Genomic DNA, 25,993 nt, shown 5'->3' with positions numbered 1-25,993 from the left:
GTCACAACCCAATCACCTCTTAAAGGCCCTGTCAATACTGCCACATTGGGGATTAAATTTTAACATGAGTTTTTTGGAAAAAAAAAAAATTCAAACCACAGCAAGTGGCATACTTCAACTTTATAGAATGCTGAAGGCCCCAGGGTCTTCTAGAAATTATTGAAAAATACACTTCTTAGACTACTACCTCTGTATATTCTCTGGGAACCCCTAACACTTGCCTTTATATCACACACTACATTAGGAAGCTACAAATTGCATCATTGAAAAGCTCTGATGCTTGTTCGAATCAGTGAATTTTAGTGCTTACATTAGGATGTCCTAAAGGGCTTTTCAAAGTGCATTGTAATGGCTTGTTAGCAAGTATATGTTTTTCTCTTAACCGTTGCATATTCTTTTTTTGTTTAGTAAAATGGCTAGCAAAGTAGAAGCCCCTTAAATATTTGTTGATTGTGAAATGGGTAAATTAGCCTCAGAACTTAGACATAAAATTATACTCTGCAAGAGTTAACTAAGAATCAACACCAGATTGGACAAAAGTATAGGTAGGAACAGAAATGACCGAGCCTGAGAGTAGATTTATGTATGTGTTGCCAAGGGAGTCTTGGGAAAGACTCAAATGCAATGACAAAAATGAGGATGTTTGCTTAGATTTGGAATATAATAAACTGAAGCCTAGGTAAAAGATTGTCTTCATGCTTCTGTGCCAAAACTGAGGCCTGAATGTCTCCAGCAGCCATCCTTCCTCCCACGGGTCCTGCTAAAGCTGTGTCCCTTTAGGTCAATACTAGCTTGCTATCACAAGCTGCAGTCGAGTCTGGCAGAGTAATTACCTAGAGAAACCAGAAGTCAATCGAGCCTAAAGGGTACAAGTTATCATGTTTAAGGACAAAAAAAAAAAAAAAAAAACAGTCTCAGCTATTAGGTCCATGATTAAATATCGGGCTGAATACACAAAGAGAAGTAGGCAGCCTTGAGCTGTAAATGCACAGGGCAGAAAGTGGAATTAAAGAATTGAAGGAGGAATTGAAAAAGGCACATGAAGATGGTTCATAACATTACCTATGTTAGGAGTGTTTCCCAGAGCATTATCTTCCTGGGTGTGGGGTCTACTGTGCGTCCTGAGTGAAATGTTTAGATGTGAGGTGGACAGCAAGAGAGAGATTACCCTAGCCATCCTACACAAGTTGTAATTTGTATTAGACAAATACTGCATGATCTCTCTTATACGTGGAATATAAAAAAACAGAATTCATAGAAACAGAGAGTAGACTGATGATTGCCGGAAGCTGGGACTAGGGAAATGGGAAAATGTTCGTCAAAGGGTACAAACTTTAAGTTATAAGATGAATAAATTCTGGAGACCTAGTGTACCAGAATGGTAACTATGGTTAATAATAATATATTGTACACAGATATTCCTTGACTTACAGTGGGTTACATCCTAATAAACCCATCATAAAATCAAAACATCGTAGGTCAAACCATAGTAAGTTGAGGACTATCTGTACTTGAAATTTGCTAAGAGAGGCTGGGCACGGTGGCTCACGCCTGTAATCCTAGCACTTTGAGAGGCTGAGGCAGGTGGATCACGAGGTCAGGGGTTCGAGACCAACCTGGCCAACATAGTGAAACCCCATCTCTATTAAAAATGCAAAAAATTAGCCGGGTGTGATGGCGGGCACCTGTAATCTCAGCTACTCGGGAGGCTAAGACAGGAGAATTGCTTGAACCCAGAAGGTGGAGGTTGCAGTGAGCCAAGATCAAGCCATTGCACTCCAGCCAGGGTGACAGTGTGAGACTGTCTCAAAAAATAAATAAATAAATAAATAAAATAACATAAAATAAAATAAAACTAAATAAAACAAAAAATAAATTTGCTAAGAGAGTAGATCTTAAGTATTCTCACCACACATCACCCTAAATGGTAACTATGTGAGGTGATGGATATGTTAATTAGCTTGATTCTGGTAATCATTTCACAATGTATATGTGTATCAAAACAGTACTTTGTACACCTTAAATATATACAATTTTTATTTGCCAACCATATTTCAATAAATCTAGAAAAACAATAAAAGTAAACAGCTGTATTTTACCTTCACTTACTACCTTTTTGATACTATTCCTTTCTTTGTGAAGATCTGTATTTCTGACCTATATTGACCTTTTCTCTAAAGAACTGCTTTTAACACTTCTTGCAAGAAAGATCTACTTACAACAAGTTATCTCAATTTGTCCAAAAAAAAACTTCTTTGTTTCTCTTTCACCTTTGAAGGACAATTTTACAGAGTGCAGAACTTTAGGCTGGTGGGGTTTTTTTTCCTCACAATACTTTAAATATTTTATTCCACTCTCTTCTTGCTTGCATGGTTTCTAAGAAAAAATCAGATGTAATCCTTATATCTATTCTAGAGGTAAGGTGGGGTTTTTTTTTTTTTTCCTTCTGGCTTAAGGACATTTTCTTTATATTTGATATTCTGTAATTTAAAAATGATATGCCCAGATGTGGTTTTTTGGGGCATTTATCTTGAGGGTGTTCCCTGAACTTTCTGGATCTATGGCTTTGTGTCTGATATTACTTTGAGAAAATTCTCAGTCATTACTATCTCAAATATTTCCTCGGTTCCTTTCCTCTCCTTCTGATATTTCTATTACTGGAACACCTGGAGTTGTTCTACAGTTCTTAGATATTCTGTTCTATGCCGTTCAGTCTCTGTTCTCTTTGCCTTTCAGTCTTGGAGGTTTCTATTATATATATATAGATAGATAGATAGATAGATAGATAGATAGATAGATAGATAGATAGATATACACATATGTGTGTATATATAGATAGATAGATATGTGTGTATATATAGAGAGAGAGATTAGCTATTCTTTTCTCAGCTGTGTCCAATCTACTAATAGCCCATCAAAGGCATTCTTCATTTCTGTTACAAAGTTTTTGATCTCCAGCATTTCTTTTTGGTTCTTTCTTAGGATTTCCAATTCTCTGTTAACATTGTCTGTCTGTTCTTGCATGCTGTCTATTTTATCCATTGGAGCCCTTAACATATAATCATTGTTGTTTTAAATTCCCAGTCTGATTGTTACCAGTGGTGAATCCGATGGGTCTGCAGCAAACTTTATCCTTGTCCCCTTGGAGGAAAGAATTCAGCTGAGAGGTATAAGACAGAGTGAGAGACCGAGGCAAGCTTTGGAGCAGCGATGAAAGTTTATTAAAAGGTTTTACAGAAAGAACGAAAGGAAGCAAAGTACACTTGGAAGAGGGCCAAGTGGATGACTTGAGAGATCCAAGTGCCCCATCTGGCCCTCGATTTGGGGTTTTATACCATAGTTCCAGGGTTTCCATTTCTCCTGCCTTGATTTTTTCCTTGGGGTAGGCTGTCTGCATGCACGGTGGCCTGCCAGCACTTGGGAGGGGCCGCATGCCCAGTGTGTTTACTGCAGTTGTGTCCATGCTCACTTGAGGCGTTTTTCCCTTACCAGTCGAGCCTTCCTAGAGGAAGGTCACCTACCAGTTAAACGCCACTATTTTGCCTCTTAGTTTGCATGCTTAAGCCCACTCACCCAACTCCTGAGATTTTATTGGGAAGCTGCTGATCACTAGCTTCAGATGTTTTCTGTCTTTTGGGAGACTGCCCTTCCTGGGCACTGGCTGTGACCAATTATTATTTTAGAGGGATGGTTAAACAACCACCTGATGATCACCTGAGGGTCACCTGACATTCCTGGTGGGGGGGCCCCCCTCCTGCTCTGCTCATGTGTGCCTAACTACCTACTCTAATGTAATCATTCCAACATCTCTATGATGTTTAGTTCTAAGGCTTGCTCTGCCTTTTCACATTTTATTTTTTGCCTTTAGTATGCTTTTTTTCTCTTGATAGCTGGACATAATGTATTGAGTAAAATGAATGGTTGTAAATGAGCCTTAGTAATGCAGTGATAATGTGTGGGGGAAGAGGAAGTGTTCTCTGGCCCTATCATTAGGTCTCAGTCTTTTATTTTTAGCAAGCCTATGCCTCTGGACTGTGATCTCCACAAGTGCTGCTCAGTTCCTTCCCATTTAGGTGGGACAGGATAGCTGAGTTGGGTGGAATTGGGCATTTCTCTTCCCCAGGTAAGTTAGGGTCCGATAAAACCCCAGTAGGTTAAGCTCTGGTTAAATACTTTCTCCTGAGAGCAGACGTTGTTAAGAGCTGAGTGCTTTGGTGTATTTCAAAATGGTTGCTTTTCCCCTCCCTCTGCTGGAAGCACAGAGGGATTTTCCCCTAATATTTACTGTGAGAGCCCTGATAGGGCTCCTGGAGATAAAACCAAAGTATGGGGAGACCCCTATGACTAGGTCCCCTTGGAGTTTTATGACTAGGTCCCCTTGGAGTTTTTAACTCTGACTTGTTCACAATGAGCCCCCAGCAATTTGCCAATTACAGTTCAGGTTCTCCTACCCTAGCACTGGTTCCTGTGGCGGTTTCCACTCTCGAGTTTCTTCTCTGGTAAGTCATGACTCTATATTTGCCTGTCTGTCCCTCTCCAATCTTGGGGGCAGTGATTTACACTGTGTTCTCACCTTTCTTATGGATCCAAGAGGAGTTGTTGATTTTTTCAGTCTGTTCAGCTTTTTATTTGTTAGCAGAAATTGATGACTTCCAAGTTCCTTACATGAGGAACGGCTAACTTCTTAAAACTAAATTGTTTTTTGTTTTAACAATATATAATTTTTGGAAGTTATTTTTTTGAAGATGCTGATTTAAATATTTAGTTCTGCATTATCCAAATATCTTGAATATACCTACTTTGCATTTATCTTAAGAAGTTCACTAATGGGCATAGACATGGGAATACCTGAGAGGTGCAGGCAGGCTAGCTCTTGAAGAACCAGGCTATGAGGGCAGAAAAGAATCTTAGAGATCATCAATTTAAACTATTTTCATGTTAAAAAGAAAACAAAAACAACGACCAAAAACAAAAACAAAACACAAAAAAACCCTCAGAGGCCTAGGTAAGGCTGACTCTCTTCCTTCAACAACCAGTACTCGTCTCATCTCTTTGAATACCCTCTCCCCACTGTCAGAACCTCATCTAGCACAGCTGACACACTTGCGTCTCCCCAGTGAATGGTTTAGAAATTCAGATCTACAGACACTGGAGGCATGCTCTTCTATGCTGCACACCGAGTGCATCTCTACCATCCAGTGTTGGAGACACGTAGAACATTCCCATATTCTCAGACATATCAGTCCTTGTCTGACTCTTTCCTTCACTGAAAGTCGGTAGCACTGACATTGTAGGGACTTTCAGACCAGCACTGTGAAAGATGTTGAACGCTCTCACAAATTCAGCAGACACACTGGTACCTTCCTGCCTCCACTGCTATAAACATTCAGATTATTTTCATTAAGTTCTTTAAAACATCCCACCCCAGGATATCTACAGTACTTGATGAAAAAAGTCTGGAAGAGTGCTGTCTGTGATGATGGAAATATCCTATAATTCTGAGTTTGTCCAATACAGTGACCACTAACCACAGGAAGCTGCTGTGCACCTGATACATGAACACAAAGTCTTTTGAGTGTTAGATTATTGAAATTTGGTGATGGTGGGGAAATGTTAAACTGTAAACTATCTCTTGGCAAATTATAAAATGCTTCTCATAGCCCATCCAACTCCTTAAAGCTCCATACCACCACCACACAAAACTTTCTATTGTTATTCTCTAAGACTTGTCAGTTATTCTTGACCCTAAAATCCCTAGATCTTCCAATAAATGTGGAAATTTGCCTTAATACCAAGATTTCTGCAATACTTGTTGAATGTCAGAAAATTTCTTCTGGCAGGAAATTAGATAAGTCTGGGGCGAGGTCCTGCTATGCTGTTAGACTTAAGAAGTTTTAGTTTACTTGCACTACAAAGTGAATGAGTGTGTGGTGGAGGGTGGTGGTCAGTGGTAGACAGTTCCAAGCTTTATGCATTTGATGTTTCTTTCTGCTTTAACTAATCCTTTAACTAATTCAATCATCCCTTCATTCTACAAATATCTATTGAGTAACTAGCTGCTGGCAAGATAGACATAAACATGAGAGAAAACTCCCTGCCTTCACAAGGCTTCTATTGTAGTAGCAGAGTTCAACAAACAAACAAGCAACTACAGTATTTAGAAAAAATAAAACTGCATGAAATAATGTCGTGTACTAATATAGGTTACAATAAAAATTAAGCAAGGTACAGGTGAGTAGGAGACTGCACAGGTATTTTAGATAGGGAGGTCTCAGGGGCCTCTCTGAGGAGGTGACATTTGGGCACAGACTGGCATGAAGTGAGAGAACAAGCCATTCAGTGATACAGAGCAAAACTATCAAGGGAGAATCCAGAGTGAAGGCAAAGTCACAGAGGCTGAAACATGTTTCCTATATCTAGGAGCAACTTGAGAAGATCCCATGCCGGGACAGGTGTGGCTACAACAGAATGAGAGCAAGAGAGAGTGAAAGTAGATGAAGTCTGAGAATTAGCCAACAGATACCAGGTAAGTTCCTGGGAAACAAAGTTCTAGGCCAGACCAGAACTCACAGCAAGAGATGAATAGGTGAAGCATCCCTTTTATTGTGTCCCGATTAAAGTTGTTCTAGTGGCTCTAGATCAGTGCTTTTCACAGGTTAATATGTATATGAATTATCTGAGGATCTTATGAAATGCCACTTCTGATTATCTAGGTCTGGGGTGGGTTGTGATCACAGAACAAGCTTCTATACTGTTGTTTCTGGTCTACTTTGAGATGCAAGGCTCCAGAGTATAGATCATCATCAGACTGAAATCCACACTCCTTTGGTTTATAAAAGCTTTGTTTCTAATTATGTCTTCAACTTCATTTTTGCTGCTCACTCTCCCCACCTCCATCTCCCTTCCCTAATTTATATGCTCCAGGTGTATCTCTTTCTTTCTTGAACACATCAGGAGCTCTCTCATTCTCTGGCCTTCACAAAGTTAGTGTGTCTCTTCCTAGAGCAAACATCTCTCCGTCTTCACCAGTCTTAGTCCTCTATTAGTTCCTAGCTTAGTTTTTACTCTCCTAGTGTAGGGTTTTGCTGCCCTCTCACGTGCCACTAATGCTCTGTATCCACCTTCTTAACAGTCACCTGTCATTTAGCCTAGTTCTTAGAGGAAGACCCAGGTTCCTGTGCCGGTTGTTGCAGTCCTAGAGCATAGCACAGTGTTTACAACAGAAGTCCCCACTAAATATTTGATGTGTAAAAAGCATGATTGAAGGAGTTAAACCACAGGACACACTGCTGTAACAATCTACAGAAAATGAGCATTTGGTTACAATGTAGCAGAGTCTAGTGGCTTTGTAGGCTAAAAGTATAATGAATAATTCTTAACACCATGACAGTATTTTGCTGATAACCTACATTAATTAACCTTTTTAATTGAATGATGTATTATAAATTGTTTTTGGAGTTTCCATAAAATATGATGAATAACGAGGAGTGATGCTTCAATTAAGGTTCTAAAACTAGTTAAGTGTGTTTTCTTTGTACACAAACAAATCACTGCCACATAGATATGGTCGATGAATTTTATAGATTTATGACCTTTTAACTTTTCTGAAATGCTTCAAACATGGGTTTATCAACAGATTGTCTATTAACTAATCAGCACATTGACATTTGTCTCTTCTGCCTCCCTTTCTCTGAATTTTTTAGTGTGCGTATTTTGACAGGCATCAAATCCAATAATTAATGTGACATACACAGAGACATAGGCTATCTTGGGACAGCATACCATTAGTTCTAAGTGGGTTGCATCATTATGTGTCTTCATACAATTAATTAGAACAAAGATGGCTGGAGGTCCATATAGATTGTCTTGACTGGGTCAAAATAGGAAGTCTGAATATAGGGTCAAAGTCAATGTCATACAGAAGACACTGGGAAATAATGTTATAAAAGTTCCATGCTGTATCAGTCAGAATTCTCTAGAGAAACAGAACCAACAGAACTAATTGTACATTGTATATACTTATTTATAAACTCTATATATTAAAATTATATACATAAAATTATATTAACATATAAAGCATTTTATTTTATGAAATTGGCTCATGCAATTGGCTGACAAGTACAAAAGGGGCATGTCAGGCAGAAACTCTGAAATCTGTAGGGCAGGTTGCCAGGCTGGAAATTGTGTGAGATGACACTGCAGTCTTAAGGCAGCACTTCTTCAGAAAATCTCAATTTTCATTCTTAAGATCTTCAACTGATTACATGATGGCCACATCATTAAGGACAGTCTCCTTTACTTAAAGGTAGCTGATTGCATATGTTAATGACATCTACAAGAGACATTCACAGCAGCACCTAGATTTGTGTTTGAGTAAACTGTGTCTGGAATTGGTGGGTTCTTGGTCTCACTGACTTCAAGAATGAAGTTGCAGACCTTCGCAGTGAGTGTTACAGTTCTTAAAGATAGTGTGTCCAGAGTTTTTTCCTTCTGATGTTCGGATGTGTTGGGAATTTCTTCCTTCTGGTGGGTTCGTGGTCTCACTGGCTTCAGGAGTGAAGCTGCGGACCTTCGCGGTGAGTGTTACAGCTCTTAAGGCAACGCATCTGGAGTTGTTCGTTCCTCCCGTCCGGATTTGTTCATTCCTCTCGGTGGGTTCATGGTCTTGCTGGCCTCAGGAGTGAAGCTGCAGACCTTCGCGGTTAGTGTTACAGCTCATAAAGGCAGTGCGGACCCAAAGAATGAGCAGCAGCAAGATTTATTGCAAAGAGCAAAAGAACAAAGCTTCCACAGTGTGGAAGGGGACCCAAGCAGGTTGCCACTGCTGGCTCGCACAGCCTGCTTTTACTCCCTTATCTGGCCCCACCCACATCCTGTTGATTGGTCCATTTTACAGAGAGCTGATTGGTCTGTTTTACAGAGAGCTGATTGGTCTGTTTTACAGAGAGCTGATTGGTCTGCTTACAATCCCTGAGCTAGACAAAAAAGTTCTCCAAGTCCTCACTAGATTAGCTAGACACAGAGCACTGATTGGTGCATTTACAAACCTTGAGCTAAATGCAGGGTGCTTATTGGTGTGTTTACAAACCTTGATCTAGACACAGAGTGCTGGTTGGTGTATTTACAATCCTTTAGCTAGACATAAAGTTTCTCCTAGTCCCCGCTAGATTAGCTAGATATAGAGTGCTGATTGGTGCATTTACAAACCTTAAGCTAGACACCGAATGCTGATGGGTGTATTTACAATCCTTTAGCTAGACATAAAGGTTCTCCAAGGCCCCACTAGATTAGCTAGACGCAGAGCACTGATTGGTGTATTTATAAATCTTGAGCTAGACACAGAATGCTGATTGGTGTATTTACAATCCCTTAGCTAGACATAAAGGTTCTCCAAGTCCCCACTAGACTCAGGAGCCCAGCTGGCTTCACCTGGTGGATCCCGCACTGGGGCCGCAGGCGGAGCTGCCCGCCAGTCCCGTGCAGTACACCTGCACTCCTCAGCTCTTGGGCGGTCGATGGGACTGGGGGCCATGGAGCAGGGGGCGGTGCTCCTGGGGGAGGCTTGGGCTGTGCAGGAGCCCACTCAGGCGGGGAGGCTCGGGCATGGTGCCTAGCCCTGCCCCATGGGGAGGCAGCTGAGGCCCCCCGAGAATTAGAGTGCAGCACCAGTGAGCCAGCACTGCTGGGGGACCCAGTGCACCTTCCACAGCTGCTGGCCTGGGTGCTAAGCCCCTAACTGCCTGGGGCTGGTGGTGCCAGCTGGCCACTCCAAATGCAGGGCCCGCCGAGCCCACGCCCACCTGGAACTCGCGCTGGCCCATGAGCGCCAAGTGCAGCCCCGGTTCCCGCCCATGCCTCTCCCTTCACACCTCCCCGCAAGCAGAGGGAGCTGGATCCAGCCTCGGCCAGCCCAGAGAGGGGCTCCCACAGTGCAGCGGCAGGCTGAAGGGCTCAAGCGCGGCCAGAATGGGCGCGGAGGCCAAGGAGGCGCCAAGAGCGAGCAATGGCTGCCAGCATGCTGTCACCTCTCAAAATAACTGTATCTTCTAGCCCCGCCAAATTGACACATAAACTTAACCCTTACACATAACCTCAAATGTTATCTATCTAAGAACAAATGAAGCAAATGATTAATCATGATCTAAGGTGCAGGCCATTAGCCAACTGTGAGTGTTGAACTAGCAACAGAAAGATCTGGGTTTAGGGTAGAACATCTAAGAATTGAGTGTAAGGAAAGAAATCTAGCCCTAATAGGAATTGGGGACTGTGGCAGGCACTAAGTCCCTGCAGCACAGGGAGAATGAGGAGAGGTGATATTACTAGGTAATTGCTATGGAAGAGGATGCAAGATGTGAAATGAGCAGATTTAAAGTCAGAGAAATCTGAGTTTAAATTCCAGCCCTGCACTTATTGAGCAAGCTATTTAGTCCGTGTAAGTCTAAAACTTTTACCGCCGGCATGGAGGTTATGATGCCAAACAGGAATGTGGTGAAAATGAAATAACATAAAATTTGTGTTTGACATAGTGCTTGTAACAATAGATGCTCCTGTTTAAAAACTTTTCCTTTTCTCATTTGTAGAGAAATAAAGATGAGATCTGGAAAATTCAAGGTATCCAGACCTGAGCAGAATCAGCAATAAGCAGTCTGAACTCAGAGCTGTAAATATTAGGCCAATCTCACCCAGCTTCCCTTTTCCATTTCCCAAAATTCTGCAGCTATTACAATTTCAGGGAGAGAGTGGTCCTGATTCTAGGATATTTCCAGAAATTGAAAATTTCCTACATTTTATGTAATTTGTTATGTAAAATTTCTTACAGTTTAATTCATTGTATTAAGTTTTTTAGTTTGTCATCTTTAAGTTCCATATGTCTCACAGCCAGGAGGTTCCAGGTCATTATTCAGCACTTACTGTGTAATCAGGTAATTCTCATAACATCATCCCACGATCACAGGCGGTGAGCGAGCGAGCTAACAATCTGACTATAGGACTCATTTGATGGATGAACACCATTGGGGTTGCTTAAGGGTTATCTGCAATAATTAATTCCTTCAACTTGTGCTCCAGCCTGTCCATGTGGTCTCAGAGTCTCTGGGAGGATCCTCCCAGGGCAAATGCTACAGGGTCAATTCACACAACTAATATCTTCAGCACCTGGAGATCAAATTATAGCTGATTCATTAAACTATTAGCATCACATGCAAAAAGAAATCTCTGGCAAATCAAAGATGATAAAATGGTTTTGACACTTGGATGCAGGTACTTGACAGAGATTTAGGGTGGTAGAAAAAACAAAGAGATGGAAAATGAAAAAGTTTTTTTCTCCACAACTCTCTAAATCTTAACCAGTTCCTGAAAAGGATACGCAACTATTTTCATGAAACAAGCCATTGGCCAATTAGAAATGATAGAATAAGTAAAGTGCTATTACAGTACTACACATTAATAGAGGAAGGACAAATATTCTGAATTGGTCAAGCAAGAAATAAACAAAAGATATATGGAACAACTGAACAAGAAAGCAATTCACAAAACTTGGTGGGTGAGGTCTTTGCTGCCTTTTTGCCAGAGATATGCAGGAACATACTTTCTTTTAAAACTTTAGAAAAAAATTAAAGAAGTATTAAGGAGAAAATAACCATAATTACCCTCCATAAATAATCTATTAGCCTTGTTTTACCATCTAGTGTCTGCCTTAATACATCATATTTTAGAGTTGTAATCAACATGTCATTTTATACTCTGATAATTTAATGACTGTGTTAACATAACAAATTTTCCATGTAAATAGTTTTTAAAATTATTATTTTCCTCTTCTTAATACCCTTACTTTTTAAAATTTTATAGCTCTCCAGAGGGTAGGAGATAATTCTACAAAGATTCAATGCTTGCTACATCTGTCAAATTTTTAGGAGTCCAGTTGTTAGGGACACTGTGGAACATCCCCTCTAAAAGTAAAAACAAGTTATTGCACAGTGCATCTTCCACCAAAAAGGAGGAAACACAGTGCTTGGAAATCCTCTTTGAGTAACGAAGGTAGCAGATTTTATACCTACTCCAGAATACTACTCAGGCTCAAATACTGTAAGTGTAAAATGACAGCAACAAACAACCATCTTTGAGTGGGACTCAGATAGGAATGTCTCTGAAACAGAGCTAGGCCATGGTTCAAGCAGCCCTGCAATGAGGGCAATAGAATCTGGCAGACTCTATGGTGTTGTAAGTGTCTACAGGGGGAGAAGATGTTGTATGGAGTGCGTGATAAATTCCAGTGGGAAGATCACAGCGATGGTACCTTGAAAGCAAAACCATTAAGATTAAGAAAGTTAATTAATTATAATGAATACTTCATCACTTTCAATTTGTATGACTCATAATTATTTTCTGATAGCTTTTAATATAAAATTTGCCATAAGATTTTTTAAAGCCCCAATAATTATTTTATTGGTATCCTGATCTACATGTCTACTTATTCGTGACTCCTAGTTATTATTCAGATCTAAGCCAAAATGATATTTTATCGTACACTTTCCTGCCTCTCTCCATTTAAATTATCCTATTCCTCAGAGTATCCACTGTTAAATCAGTTTTTTCACTACCACATTCTCAGTGCCTAGCATAGTGCGTGGCCGTAAATAAATGTTGGAGGAATAAATGAGTAAGTTTTGTTAAAGTAGACTAAACGTGGCCTGAGAAAGACTCTGTACTTCTACATTTGAGTCCTTGTGGACAAACTGCAACTGAGCTTAATAGGTAGACAAGATTGAAAACCTAACTTAGGAGTATGCCCATGTAACAATAGCTGAATCTTGGCCAATTGCAGTGGCAGTACTTCAACTATTTATACACTGCTGAGTGTCCAAACTGTGTTCAAATAAGGCAAATGCCAACCTGTAACCAATCCAGCTGTTCTGTACCTTACTTTCCATTTCTGTATATCATTTCTCTTTTATTTGTCTATAAATCTTCTTCTACCACGTGGCTATGCTGGAGTGTCTTTGAATCTGCTGTGATTCTGGGGGCTGCCCAATTCATAAATCGTTCATTGCACAATTAAACTCCTTTAATTTTAATTCGGCTGAAGTTTTTCTTTTTACAGTGTTCATAGATCTTTTTCTTATCTCCTTTGGATGAAACTATCTGGTAAATAAATAGGATAAAGTCCACCAATTTAAATAGAAATGGAAGATGAATTTGTTAGAATTCTGGCTCTCCTGAAGCTTTCATTGTAGTCATAGAGCTAGAAAATAAATATGTAATGAATAAATGAGATAATTTTCAATAATAAATGAATATAAACTAAAAGTAATATGAATATAAACCAAAGCTATGGAATGTGATAAAGAATAACTGGAAACAGAAGGAACTTTTGATGGGATAATTAGAGAAAGGCTCTTTGAGAATATGATATCTAAGCTCTAAGATAGAGGCCTCTCACAAAAGGAGGAGTAGAGGAAGAAAACATTTTCTGTGCAAAAATGGTGAATGCAAAGGTCTATGGTGAAATTAGTCTTGGAAAACATAATGAACGGGTGTCCAGTGGGTCTACAGAGCCTAGTAAAGGCAATAATTCAAAAAGATGAGGCTGAGAAGGTAGGCAGAAACAAGATCATATTCGACCTTGTGAGCTTTGGTAAAAATCACTTATTTTACTATACATGAAGCAGAAAATCATCAGTGGTTTTCAGCAGAGCAACAGTATCTAATTTGTATTATTGAAATGTGATAGATGGGGATGTAGGTGGATGGAAAGACTGGAAAAAAGGAGAATTCATCAATTAGGATAATTTTGTTTTAGTGTAGGGGAAGTAGGATTGCTTGCACAAAAATAATAGTTGGAAGGCAGACAGGCAAGAGAGAACTTAGTATATATCTTCAATCCCAACATGAACTGAAGGTGGGCTTGTGGTAAGATAATGAGGAAAAGAAAATAAAGATAAGTCTTATGTTTTTTGGCTCAGTAAAGTGGATGGAAGGTTATACCCCAAGGTCAGAGTCAGAAATCCAAAGTTTTCTTTGGGACATTTTAAGTTTGAAATACTTATCAGAAATCTAGCTAGGGATGCCAAATAGACAGACAGCTGAATTTAGAAATAGGGAGAGATCAGAGCTGTGAGTGTGTATATAGACACCATCAGTATATAGTTGAGATCAAGGGAGTGTGACAAAAGAGAAAAGAGAAAAATAGGGAAAGGGGTCAAGCTTAGTTTCTGCAGCCCACTAACATTTACAGATTAATTGGATGACGAGATGCCAACAGACGAGACGCCAACAGAGGAGACTGATAAAGGAAAGTGAGAAAGGAAGGGTCAATGTTGTGTCAAAGAAGCAAAGCAAAGAATTTCAGGAAGGAAAGCGCAATCTAGTCTACCAAACACTGTTAAACAGTACAGTAAGGACCACTGGATCTGACAAAATTGATGACGAGGGAAAAAGTAATTTTAGTAGACTAGAAATAATGGAAGTTTAATTAGAGTATTTTGAAGGGTGAATAATATTATTGGCACTACTAAGTGATAATATTATCACTACTCCACCATACTAACCTATTCGGCAGATTAAACATTTAGTTGGTAATTCCACAATTCATTTATTTAGTAATTTAACACTTCTCTACTAGCTAGAAGATGAGATTTCAAGGGGATTAAGAGATGGTCCCACTCTTTGAAGATAATATTTTTTAGATATCTCAGTGTGTCGGGAATTGGTTTCTTCTGGTGGGTTCTTGTTCTTGCTGACTTCAAGAATGAAGCCACGGACTGTCACGGTGAGTGTTACAGTTCTTAAAGATGGTGTGTCCAGAGTTTATTCCTTCAGATGTTCACATGTGTCTGCAGTTTATTCCTTCTGGCGGGTTCGTGGTCTCGCTGACTTCAGGAATAAAGCTACAGACCCTTGTGGTGAGTGTTACAGCTCATAAAGGTAGTGTGGACCCAAAGAGTGAGCAGCAGCAAGGTTTATTATGAAGAGTGAAAGAACAAAACTTCCACAGTGTAGAAGTGGACCCAAGGAGGTTCCTACCGCGGGCTTGGGTAGCCAGCTTTTATTCCCTTATTTGGCCCCACCCACATCCTGCTGATTGGTCCATTTTACAGAGTGCTGACTGGTCCGTTTTTACAGAGTGCTGATTGGTGCATTTACAAACCTTTAGCTAGACACAGAGTGCTGATTGGTGTGTTTTTACAGAGTGCTGATTAGTGCATTTACAAACCTTTAGATAGACACAGTGCTGATTGGTGCGTTTTTACAGAGTGCTGATTCGTGCATTTACAAACCTTTAGCTAGACACAGAATGCTGATTGGTGTGTTTACAATTCTTTAGCTAGACAGAAAAGTTCTCCAAGTCCCCACCCGACCCAGAAGCCCAGCCAGCTTCACCTCTCATCAGAACTCTCATTTAGTTCTTGAAATTTTTCTCTTGCCACTGTTTAATTTTGTCTCTACCAAAAGATGATTGAAAATCATATACCTCCTCAGAAAGGTTGAGGCAAAGGATTTAGTCTTATACTTTTTCAAATTCTTCACCCCAGAGGAGTATTTTCATTTATTTTATAAGGTCTTTCCATGTTCAATAGGTTAAGAAATCCTTTTCTGGGTTTAAATAAAATAGAAAATGGTTGTTTATACTTGTAACTTCTTTTTAAAAATTATCTTCATTTGCTCTATATCCTTAAATGCCTTGGCAGTTTAGAATCAACAACTGATATGAATAGATACTATTATTAAATTCACTAGTTCTTCAATAACACTAGAGAATTCATTACAATGAATGAGTTTCTTAGTGCAGTAGTTAGAGAGCTTGATATTGATTTCCTACACTGCAATAATTGCCGGCATTTCTGTGACAAAAATAACCATTATATTTAGAAAATCTTTTTAATACTGAATAGAAATGTAAGCTTGAGACATAGACACGTCCATTATTATACCAGAAGTAGTTAACATTTTTTCCTTTACCACAATCCAAAAATGTAGGACTGTTCTTTTTTACCTTATGGACTTCAATGCAGGTTAGAATGCCTTTTCCTTCTATTTTACTTTCAAAATGAAAGGTATTTTTTATTATCACGGATACAGGGTTAGGGTTCAACTGTTGATCATACAGAAATTTAAAGAGTAAAGACAACACTTGATCTCATCATCCAGAGACAATTACTGTTAATGTTTATGTATATAATCCCTTGCAAACATTTATCTATGGTTGTGTTTTTAAATTTAATGCCTAAGAGTAGATCTGGCTGCTATGATAGCATTTACTCATGCTTTTCAGGGACTATTTTTCGTTAAAGTAATTTTTCTGTTTTCAAATAAAATATTGGTTTTTGTAGAAAATTCAAGTGCCACAGGAGACAAAAATCCCTTTTCAATATCATCACTACAACCACCGATCTCATTATTCAGGCATAAAAAGAGCCACTGTCAACATCTGGGTGGTTATTCCTCCAGGATGCATTCTACATCTTTAGCCATATCTTTTAATGGCAATGAATGAAGAGCACATTTTTACATGGTTGTTGCTCGTTATTTAATCAATCACTTATTAATGAGCACTTAAATTCTTTTTAGTTATTTTTACTATTTCAAGTTTTCATGAACGTTCTTATACCTTCGCATTTGCTCTTTTATCAGTTTATCTCCTTTTCTACCCTTACTTAATTTCAAAGTAGCAGTCTCTTAAAATGATTCAGATGTTCTTACAACTTAGATGATATGGCATAAATACTTAACAATGCTTGAATACTTAGTCCCTGTTGGGGTTCTAGGTCCTTTTCTCCTTGGTTTTCTTTCATGAGGAAGTCAGCAGGGTCAGATGAGGTCATAAAACATCATCTAATGAGTAAGAGGGGAAACTAGGGCATTGCAACCCTGTGCTGTCAAACAAATGAGTATGTACTGAATATTTCCATTTAAATAAAGTTCTAGAAAATGCAAACAAATCTATAGAGATAGAAAGTAATTTATCAGTTGCCTGGTGATGATTGTGGGATGGGGAGGAGCACGCTAAGGATTAGGAAGGAGATGAAACTTTTGGAGGTGATGAATATGTTCCTCATCTTGACTGTAATTATGGTTTCATAGGCATCTACACATGCTAAAACTTAACAAACTGTACACTTTAAACATGTGCAGTGTATTGTATGTGAGTTATAACTTGCTAAATATGTTTAAAACAAGACAAAAAGAAACCTTAATGATGGTCACTGGGCAGCTTTCAGATTCAAAGAGCTGCTTATCTATTACCTAATATTATATTTACATTTTGCTTTGCAGTTTTATAAAGTACTTTCATTACATTTTCCCTTTTGATCCTTACAACAGCTTTCTGATATGTTGAGAAGGCATCATTGTCCCATTACATAGATTAGAAAATTGAGATTCAGAAAAGTTAACTTCCCCAAGATTAAAGAGCTACAAAGAATTGGACCTAGACTTTTACCTGTGCCGCAATGACTACATTCTGTACACATTTCTATGACACTGCACTGTCACCAGAAACACTTTTGACCCTTCATTTTCATGATTTCTAATTTGATACCATGCATTAGGCAGTATAAAAATGTGAATTTATCAGTAAAGATCAATATAAAACATAAGAGACTTTTATCCAAAATAATTGAAAGCAGTATCTCTGAGATACTTGTACACCCGTGTTCATAACAATATTATTCACAATATCCAAAAGGTAGAATCAACCCTAGCATCTGTCTATAAATGAAAGGATAAACAAATTGTGGTACACACAGTGGAATTATTCAACCTTAAAAAGGAAGAGGATTCTGAAACACGCTACAACATGGATGAACCTTGAAAACATTATGTTAGGTAAAATAAGCCAAATACTGTAATGATTCTACCTTCATATAAGATATTTAGGGTAGCCAAAATAATAGAGAGAGAAAGTGTAATGTTGGTTGCCAGGAGCTGGGGGAAGAGAGAATGGGGAATTATTGTAAAATAGGTACAAAGTTTTGGTCTTGTAAGATGAAGACAGTTTTGAAAATGGATGGTAGTAATGGTTCACAACAATGTGAATGTAATCACTGAACTGTATGCTTACAAATGGTCGATGGTAAATTTTATGTTATGTGCATTTTATTACAATTTCCTAAAATTAAAAATACGAGTTTTTTTATATAAATGCCTTATATTTATATGGAAACATGGAGACCTGGGACTCATATGTGATCTTATTGCAAATGAACAAAGCTTCAATTATTTATTTTGTCACAGTTCTCAAAAATGTGCTCCTGAGCCATTTTTAGAGGGTACAACCCTCTAGTAAACTTGGTGAACCTAACTGCAAACAGAGGTGGAATGAAATACAGCTGGCTAATACTCTCTGCCTGAGGCTGAGAATTCCATAATTTGAAGCCTTGCTGAGTTGGAAAAGCCGACTGTAAGTTGAATGAGAAGTCCATATTGCTGAGTTGGAAAAGTTAACTGCTGTGGTTCATCAACTCTAACACAATTTTTAACTGCAAAGTGTACCTCAAATTCATACCTTTCTCTTCATCTCTATTTGCATCATTCTAATCTAGTTTTTCATCATTTTTTGGTTGAATATGATCACCCTTTCTGTTTTTCCCTCTTGCCTGCTTCTAGTTCATTTTCTACATAGCAGCCAAAAATCTTCTTTAAAAATACATTATGTTGTATCAATTCACTGCTTGGTGGCTTTTCATTTCATGTAAGATATGATTGAAACATCTTACTGTGGTGTACAAGGTGCTGCACCATCTGGTCCCCGAGCAACAGCTGCCACATTCTGCCTCTCTCAGCACCTCTTAGACTATGGACTTTCTTTCATTTTTTTGAACATGCCAAGCTCCTGCTATGGCACATCTGCATATGCCACACCATGCTTTAAAGCTTCTCTCCTCCCCTTTTCAGAAGGGTGCGTCTTTGTTCTTTGGATCTCAAATACCAGTTCTCCTGAACACTATCTAATGTGGATTCTCCCATTATCTCGATTTCCTCTTTGTTTACTTTGTTGCATTGAACAAAAGTTGTAATGTTGATTTACTTCTTTTTTTTCTATTTCCCATATTTGAATCTGAGCTCTTGGAGATCTGAGCACCTAGTGGAGATTTGGCGTATAAAAAGAAATCAATAAAAACCATGGAATTGTTGGATGAATAAAAACAAAAAGTTGGCTGGGCGAAGTGGCTCACGCCTGTAATCCCAGCACTTTGGGAGGTCGAGGCAAGCAGATCACCTGAGGTCAGGAGTTCAAGACCAGCCTGGCCAAAATGGTGAGACCCCGTCTCTACTAAAAATACAAAAATTAGCTGGGTGTGGTGGTGGGCACCTGTAATCCCAGCTACTCAGGAGGCTGAGGCAGGAGAATCGGTTGAACACGGGAGGTAGAGGTTTCAGTGAGCCGAGATTGCGCCACTGCACTCCAGCCTGGGTGACAGGAGCAAGACTCCATCTCAAGAAAAAAAAAAAATACAACCTAAACATTTATATCAATAGAGAAATAGATTTTTTTTATAATACCATCCAATTGTTTAAAAGAATAAGAAAGATTTCTATGTGCTATACTTAAATGAAAAAAGCAGGTTGCATAACCATTAATTACAGTGATATCTTATAAAATGTGTATATGCATGTGTGAGTATAATATATACATACATATGCATATATGCACATATACATATATACGTGTGTGGTTTTGAAGGCATATAGAGCAAATTATTAAGGGTTACAGCCAGAGAAGAAAATAATATTATAGAAGTTGGGAATTGAATAATGAGAGATTTTAGCTTTTTATTTTATTTTATTTACTTCTTTTAGAAAATGAATTTTTACTCCTGCAAGCATATCCAGATTTTTTGTATAATTTAAAATACATGTATTCATTTGTTTGATGCCTTTATTTACTATGCTACAAATTAATGTGGAAATTGAATAATCAAATAGGTGTGAAAGGTTACCAGAATCAATATATGGTACAAATAAGGATATTATATGATGAGATTAAGTAATTAATATTAAGTCTTATATGAAGACCTTAAACTGACATTGCTAGATAAGAATAAATTTTCAATGTTGGAAATACTAAGGGAAAAAAATCACATATTTTTGCTTCTTCAAAGAGATAAGTTGCTTGCTATTGTCATGAGTTTTCAGACCTGAAATATTTATTTTTTTAACCCAATAAAGAATAAATATGTTTGAGACTTTTACATTTTATTCAATAGTGCTGCGATTGATAATGAACACAGATATAAGACATCAGAAAATTTTACAACCAAGCACAGTTGTAAGCATTACATTTCTACATTTGATCAGCTCTGTCACACTTACTCAACTTTGCAAAACAAGGAAACAAAAAATTTTGTCTCTTTTTTATGGGCTGCTGGATCAATATGGCAAGAATGTGTATGTCCTGTATGTAACTGCAAATTCAAACAGAAAAGATGATTGCAGAAATTCAGTTAAGTGTTTTCCTGAAAGAATGTTGAAAGATTATTACAAAATATAGGCCAGAGGGAAACTCAAGAATTCCAGCCCACTTACGGTATTTAAAAATGTGTGCTTTCTTACCTACGGAAGATACAAGTGCAAGACAGCTTTAGGTTTTTAAAGAAGAGCATCAGACAGCCCTGTGGACTTTGGCAATATTGAGCTTGAAGCCACTTCTTTTTCTAAGTTCTGCTTTCATCTTTGTTTCAGGTGATAGTCTCTTCCTGTATCACTGTCATCTTTAATTGTTGCCAACACTTGAGCTACTTCTCCTAGCCCGCTGCAGAGTGCAACACAGACTTGTTAGAAACTGCTTACCTCGATATTCTGAAAAGAGTGTAGCCTTTGTGCTCTGGGCATGAAGTAGCTCAGGAACAATGCCTCAGAGTCACAGGTAAATCAAGAGATGGCATATAAGTAGGATTATGGTACACAATTATAGTATAAAATGTTAAGTATCAGTGCCAAATAGGCAATTTTCAGCACAATCTAGGTAGTTGTCATCTCACTGATGTATAGGTTCATGAACGTAGATTTCCAAAAAGCACTTACATATTGAGATAATATGCAAATTAAGTCTTTTTTTCCCCCCACCTCAGTTCCTGATTGCAGGAGGAACAATTCCCTCCCTCACACCATGGGCATCTGACTATAAAATAGGAACTGCTAGTCTCTTGAAAGTATTAAGAGAAAATATTCTGCCCTCTCTCCTGTCACCCACAGAAGGAAGGCCTTATCTGAATGAATGAAGGTCACCAGGGGGAGGATCACTGGCTCTAAGAATCTATCTGCCCTACAGATTGCACACATTCTTTCCTTTTTTCTCTCCTGGAATATCTGGATTGTTGAGATGCTCTATACCTGACTAGATAGGTAAATTCAGTATGGGGGAGAAGCAGCATAAAGCACATTCAGACCTAGCACCCAGGCAGTGGGCATTTTTTTCCACCAAAAATAAACTTGACTGACCAACATAGAATACAGTCACTTCTCCCTATTCCTCTCACTAATTATTCTGAAAACTTCTGGACCTTATGTGTAAAACAAATGTAAGAAGACACTGAAAAGGTAAGAGATAAAGACAGAGCTGCAGGGACCTTTGGACCCAAAGAATAAGATGGCAGTAAGTTTCCTGGTTTTCTTTTTGCCACATTTATCTCAGACTTAGAGATGGAGAGGTTGGCAACCTGGAAATATCAATGGGAGCAGACAAAGAGAAAAAACTAATTCTGTCTAGCTGAAGTACCAGGACAGAGGCAACCTAATAAGACAGAAAACTTTTAGGTAGTATCACCTTATCCCAAACAACATGGAAAAGTGGCAGCCCTACAAAAACCTCCATTTTCAAAGTCCAGGTAGGAGCCTAGACTATACTTAATAAGATTATAATGAAGCAACCCTTGCCTCCCAATCCAGCCCAGTTGGTGTCAAAAAATACAAGGTAGGAAACTGATAATTTTATCACAGCCCAGGAGTTATGACCCCCAGCACCCTATGGTATCACTGAAGGCCATGTGGAGATCCTGAACTTCCACCTCCTACCCAGTGGCAACAAAGCAGCTCTCGCCTTTCAGAGCAGCTCTCGCTTGTATCAGAGCAGGACAAGTCAGAAGCCTGACCCTTCACCACCATTCAGTGGGTAACAAGGCTTTTCTCTTCTCTCCTCCTATTCTGTGAGTAGAGGCCACATGGAGACCAGAAACAAGGTGTCCCTCTCCTTCCCAGCAAGTGTGGTATCAGTGGAGGTCTAATAGGGATCCTGAAATCCCACTGCCACTCAACAGTAATAAAACATTCCTACCCCTGCCCTGGAGTGTCAAAGAAGGCCAAGTGTTTAACCTGAACTTTCACCCCAACCTGGTAGTAGCACTGTGGTGCCCCTCTCTTCCCTTGTTGTAGTACAAGAGCAGACCTGATAAGTAGAAAATATCAGTAAGATCCATTATCTCATAACATAATACCCAAATGCCCAGGTTTCAATAAAACATTATACTAACAACTGGGAATATTTCATCTTGAACAAGACAAGACTATCAATAAGTGCCAACACCAAGATGATACAGATATTGTAACTACCTCAACTAGGATGTTAAGGCAGCTTTAATGAGTAATTACAAATGTTTTAAACATGTGAAATAATGAAAAGTCTCTGCAAAGTAATAGAAATAATAAAGATGAACCAAATGGAAACTTTAGAACCGAAAAACAGAATAACTGAAATGAAGGCTCCCTGGATGGGTTCAAGAGAAGAGTGACAAAGATATAGGAAAGAATCAGAATTTGGAGATAGAACAATAGAAATTAACCAATCTGAACAACAGAGAAAAAATAGACTAGAACAACAAAAACCAAAACAGAACCTCTGGGACTTGTAGGACTATAACAAAAGATCTGACATTAGAGTTCCAGAAAGAGAAGAGAAAGAGGATAAGGCTGAAAAAGTATTCAAATTTGGCAAAAGATATAAAGATACAGGCCTAAGAAGCTGAGCATAGCCCAAAAAGGATAAGCCCATAGAAATCCATGCCAGGATGCATCATAATCAAACTTTTGAAAAGTAAAGACAAAGAAAACCTTGAAAGCAGCAAGAAAGAAATGATACATATGGTGGATAAACAGTTTGAATGACAGCTGATTTATCATCAAAAATCAAGGATGCCAGAAGGAAATGGCATAGCCTTTTTCAAGTGTGTAAATAAGAGAAAAAACAATCTACTCTGAATTTTATATCTGGTAAAATAATCCCTCAGAAATGAAAGGGAAAGAAAGACTTTATCAGACATATAAAAAGCAAAACAACCTGCTGCTAACAGACCTACTTCTCAAGAATACCTAAAGGAAATTCTCTAAACCTTTGGAAATAAAAAAGAAGCAATCTTGAAACATCAGAAAGGTAAGAAGCAAAAATATGAGTAAATACATTAGGCTTTCCTTCTCTTGAGCATTCTAAATTATTTTGGATAGTTGAATCAAAACATACAGCGTTGGAAAAAGAGACAATATATATTCAATTTTGTTCACTAGAATACTCTCTCGAGGCCTTCAGCCACCATGAAAATAGTCTGATTGCTCTATAGTCACCAGGCTTGAGGGAGCCCAAACAAAGACCCTGGACTACATGGAGAAAGAGATGCCTGGCCATCCCTCAGCTGCTCCAGCCACCATCAAACTGCAAATACATGAGAGACCCCAAGTCAGTGCTGCCCAACTGAGCCATTCCTGAAATCTTGATCTCCAGAATCTGAGAGACAGTAAAATGATTAGTGTCTAAGCTTCTAACTTTTAAGATGATTTGTTATACAGCAGTAGATAAGTAAGACAACACATATGACATTAGTCATTATGGAAAAGCAAATTAAAACCACAATGATACATGTACATACATATGCACATCCTGCATGTATACACATCCATTCAAGGAAAAATAAAACCACAGTGAGATACCAGTAGATACCCACTAGGATGATTACAATGGAACAGAGTGACAATACCAAACGTTAATGAGGATGTGGAACAATTAAAACTTTCATAAATTGACATAACCACTGTGAAAACCTGTTTAGTGGAGGTAAAGCGTAATATATGCATACCTTTGAGCCAGCAAATCCATTCCCAACAGAAATATACAGATTTATATGCAAAAATACTCATAGTGGTATTAATAAAAGCCCCCACATGCAAGAATCCAAATGTCCATCAAAGGTAGAATGAATGAATACAGTTAATATAAAGAACTGCTACATGCAACAACTCAAGTGAATCTCATGATCATAAATAAATAAAAGTTTACCTTAAAAGGTAAAGCAGATTATTTACTTAAAAGCTGATATTTTGATCCTTGATTTCAGATTCTATTTCTCAATTGGCCCAGATGTGGGAAAAAGGTCTTCCACTCAAATGTTCATTGCCTTTTTGGCTTAAGTCATAGATCGATGGATATTTGCCTTTGATCCACAAATCAGAGTAACTTAGGTGGCTAGATACAAAGAAATACATTTAATTAATTACAATTTTATGAACTTAGCACAAGAAAGACACCACCAAACAAGGCTGAAAAAATGAATAAAGTGAAAAATAGTTAAGATTTAGTTAATGTAAGCTATGTGCTAGGTGCACACTATTGATCACATTCCTCATCAGTCAAGATCCTGCAAGAAACAAAATTTACTCAGATGGTTTTAACTCAAGGGCCATTAACGAAGGGACTATTTATAGAGAACTGGGCAAAGATAAGAAAACCAACAATAGATATTGAAGTTCCCAGGAGCTACAAAGGAGTGAAAGCCATTAGTTCTGACACGTAAGCCTGAAGGACAAGAGGCAGAATAGTGATTCTGCGGCCCAGTGAAAACTGGCGTTGTGGAGTAAAGGCCATGAGACGGAAAAAAAGAGGGTTGAATCTAATGCCATAAAGTGGGTAGGGATCAGTCTTGAGGCACAGAGTAGTTTGAAGAAGGACAAAGAATGAATGGGACAGAGTCAGGAGGGGAGATGGCAAATGAAAGCAACCAAAACAGATGCATTAAAAGATTTATCTCAATTTTCAAAAACTATCCGGTGAGACAGAGTTCTTCTCATTTTAAAGGTGGAAGAAGTGAGAGTTACATATGGTAAATAATTTGTTCAATTCTTAAGTCTATAGGCTTAATGATTACACTATTCCTGATGCTGAGTATATGCCCCCAAATATTTGTTTCAATAATTAATTGAGGGTAGGCTATATTTGATGTAATTAGGGATGCGTTATCTTTATAACATAAGCTAATTAACTGTAGTAATTATCAGTACAAAAGAGATGACTTTTCTCCCCTGAGATACCAAAACGCCACTTAATTAGGATTAGGAAACAGGCCATGTTCAGGATTAGAGCAGAGGAGACAGATTCACTAGAAATGAAGAACTTGAAAAGGCAGGTTTTTATCAGGGAGCCAGCAGAGAATAAGTCCTACCTGAATTGTTACAAATACTACTTCTCCTCCCGCTTGCCCTATCGTTCACATGTACTGTCAGTTTAGTATTCTGAACATGACAATTCAAGCCTCTGAATCCATGCTGTTTCACATGCTGCTGCCTGGCCCGAAGTGTCTTTCCTCTCTTTCCTTTTCTAATCTAACTATCCCACTTGTTCTTCAAAGCCAACTTCAAAGCCATTTCTTCCATAAAGTCCTCCTGAAAGCAGAGAATATGTCTTATACTTCTATGTAACCCCTCATGCCTCACATATAGCCTGAAATATATAAGGTACTCTATTAGCATGTTTAAATGAATTAAATTGAAAATAAATGAGAACTGATTTCTAAAGATTACAAACTTTTGCAGAAGCAACGTAGAGGGAAAGAGGACTGAAATATGATAGGTATTAGAGGCAGATCAAAAAAATACAGACTGGAGATTGGCCAATATGGCACAGCCCAGAGCTGGGCTCCATTCCCCTTGCAGTTGCCCTCAGTGCCACGTGAAGGCCTGCTCAGACGACACCACCCAAGTCTCCCTGTATAGCGTTCTGATTCTCTTGGAAGAAGTA

General features: G+C 38.5%; 1 long non-coding RNA gene across 1 annotated transcript in view; it reads left to right on the top strand.

The window, feature by feature from the left end:
* The window catches only part of LOC129043746 (uncharacterized), a 96,929-nt gene that overhangs the window by 49,666 nt on the left and 21,270 nt on the right, over positions 1 to 25,993 (top strand). The window contains exon 2 of the long non-coding RNA XR_008504512.1: positions 6,421 to 6,526. This is a non-coding gene — a long non-coding RNA (uncharacterized LOC129043746). The remainder of the gene's footprint in view (positions 1 to 6,420; positions 6,527 to 25,993) is intronic.

This window comes from Pongo pygmaeus, chromosome 13 (genome assembly GCF_028885625.2).
Source record: "Pongo pygmaeus isolate AG05252 chromosome 13, NHGRI_mPonPyg2-v2.0_pri, whole genome shotgun sequence".
Classification (NCBI taxonomy): Eukaryota; Metazoa; Chordata; class Mammalia; order Primates; family Hominidae; genus Pongo; species Pongo pygmaeus.
The sequence above is the reverse complement of the archived record's forward strand: the minus strand, read 5'-3'. Positions and strand labels throughout refer to the sequence as shown.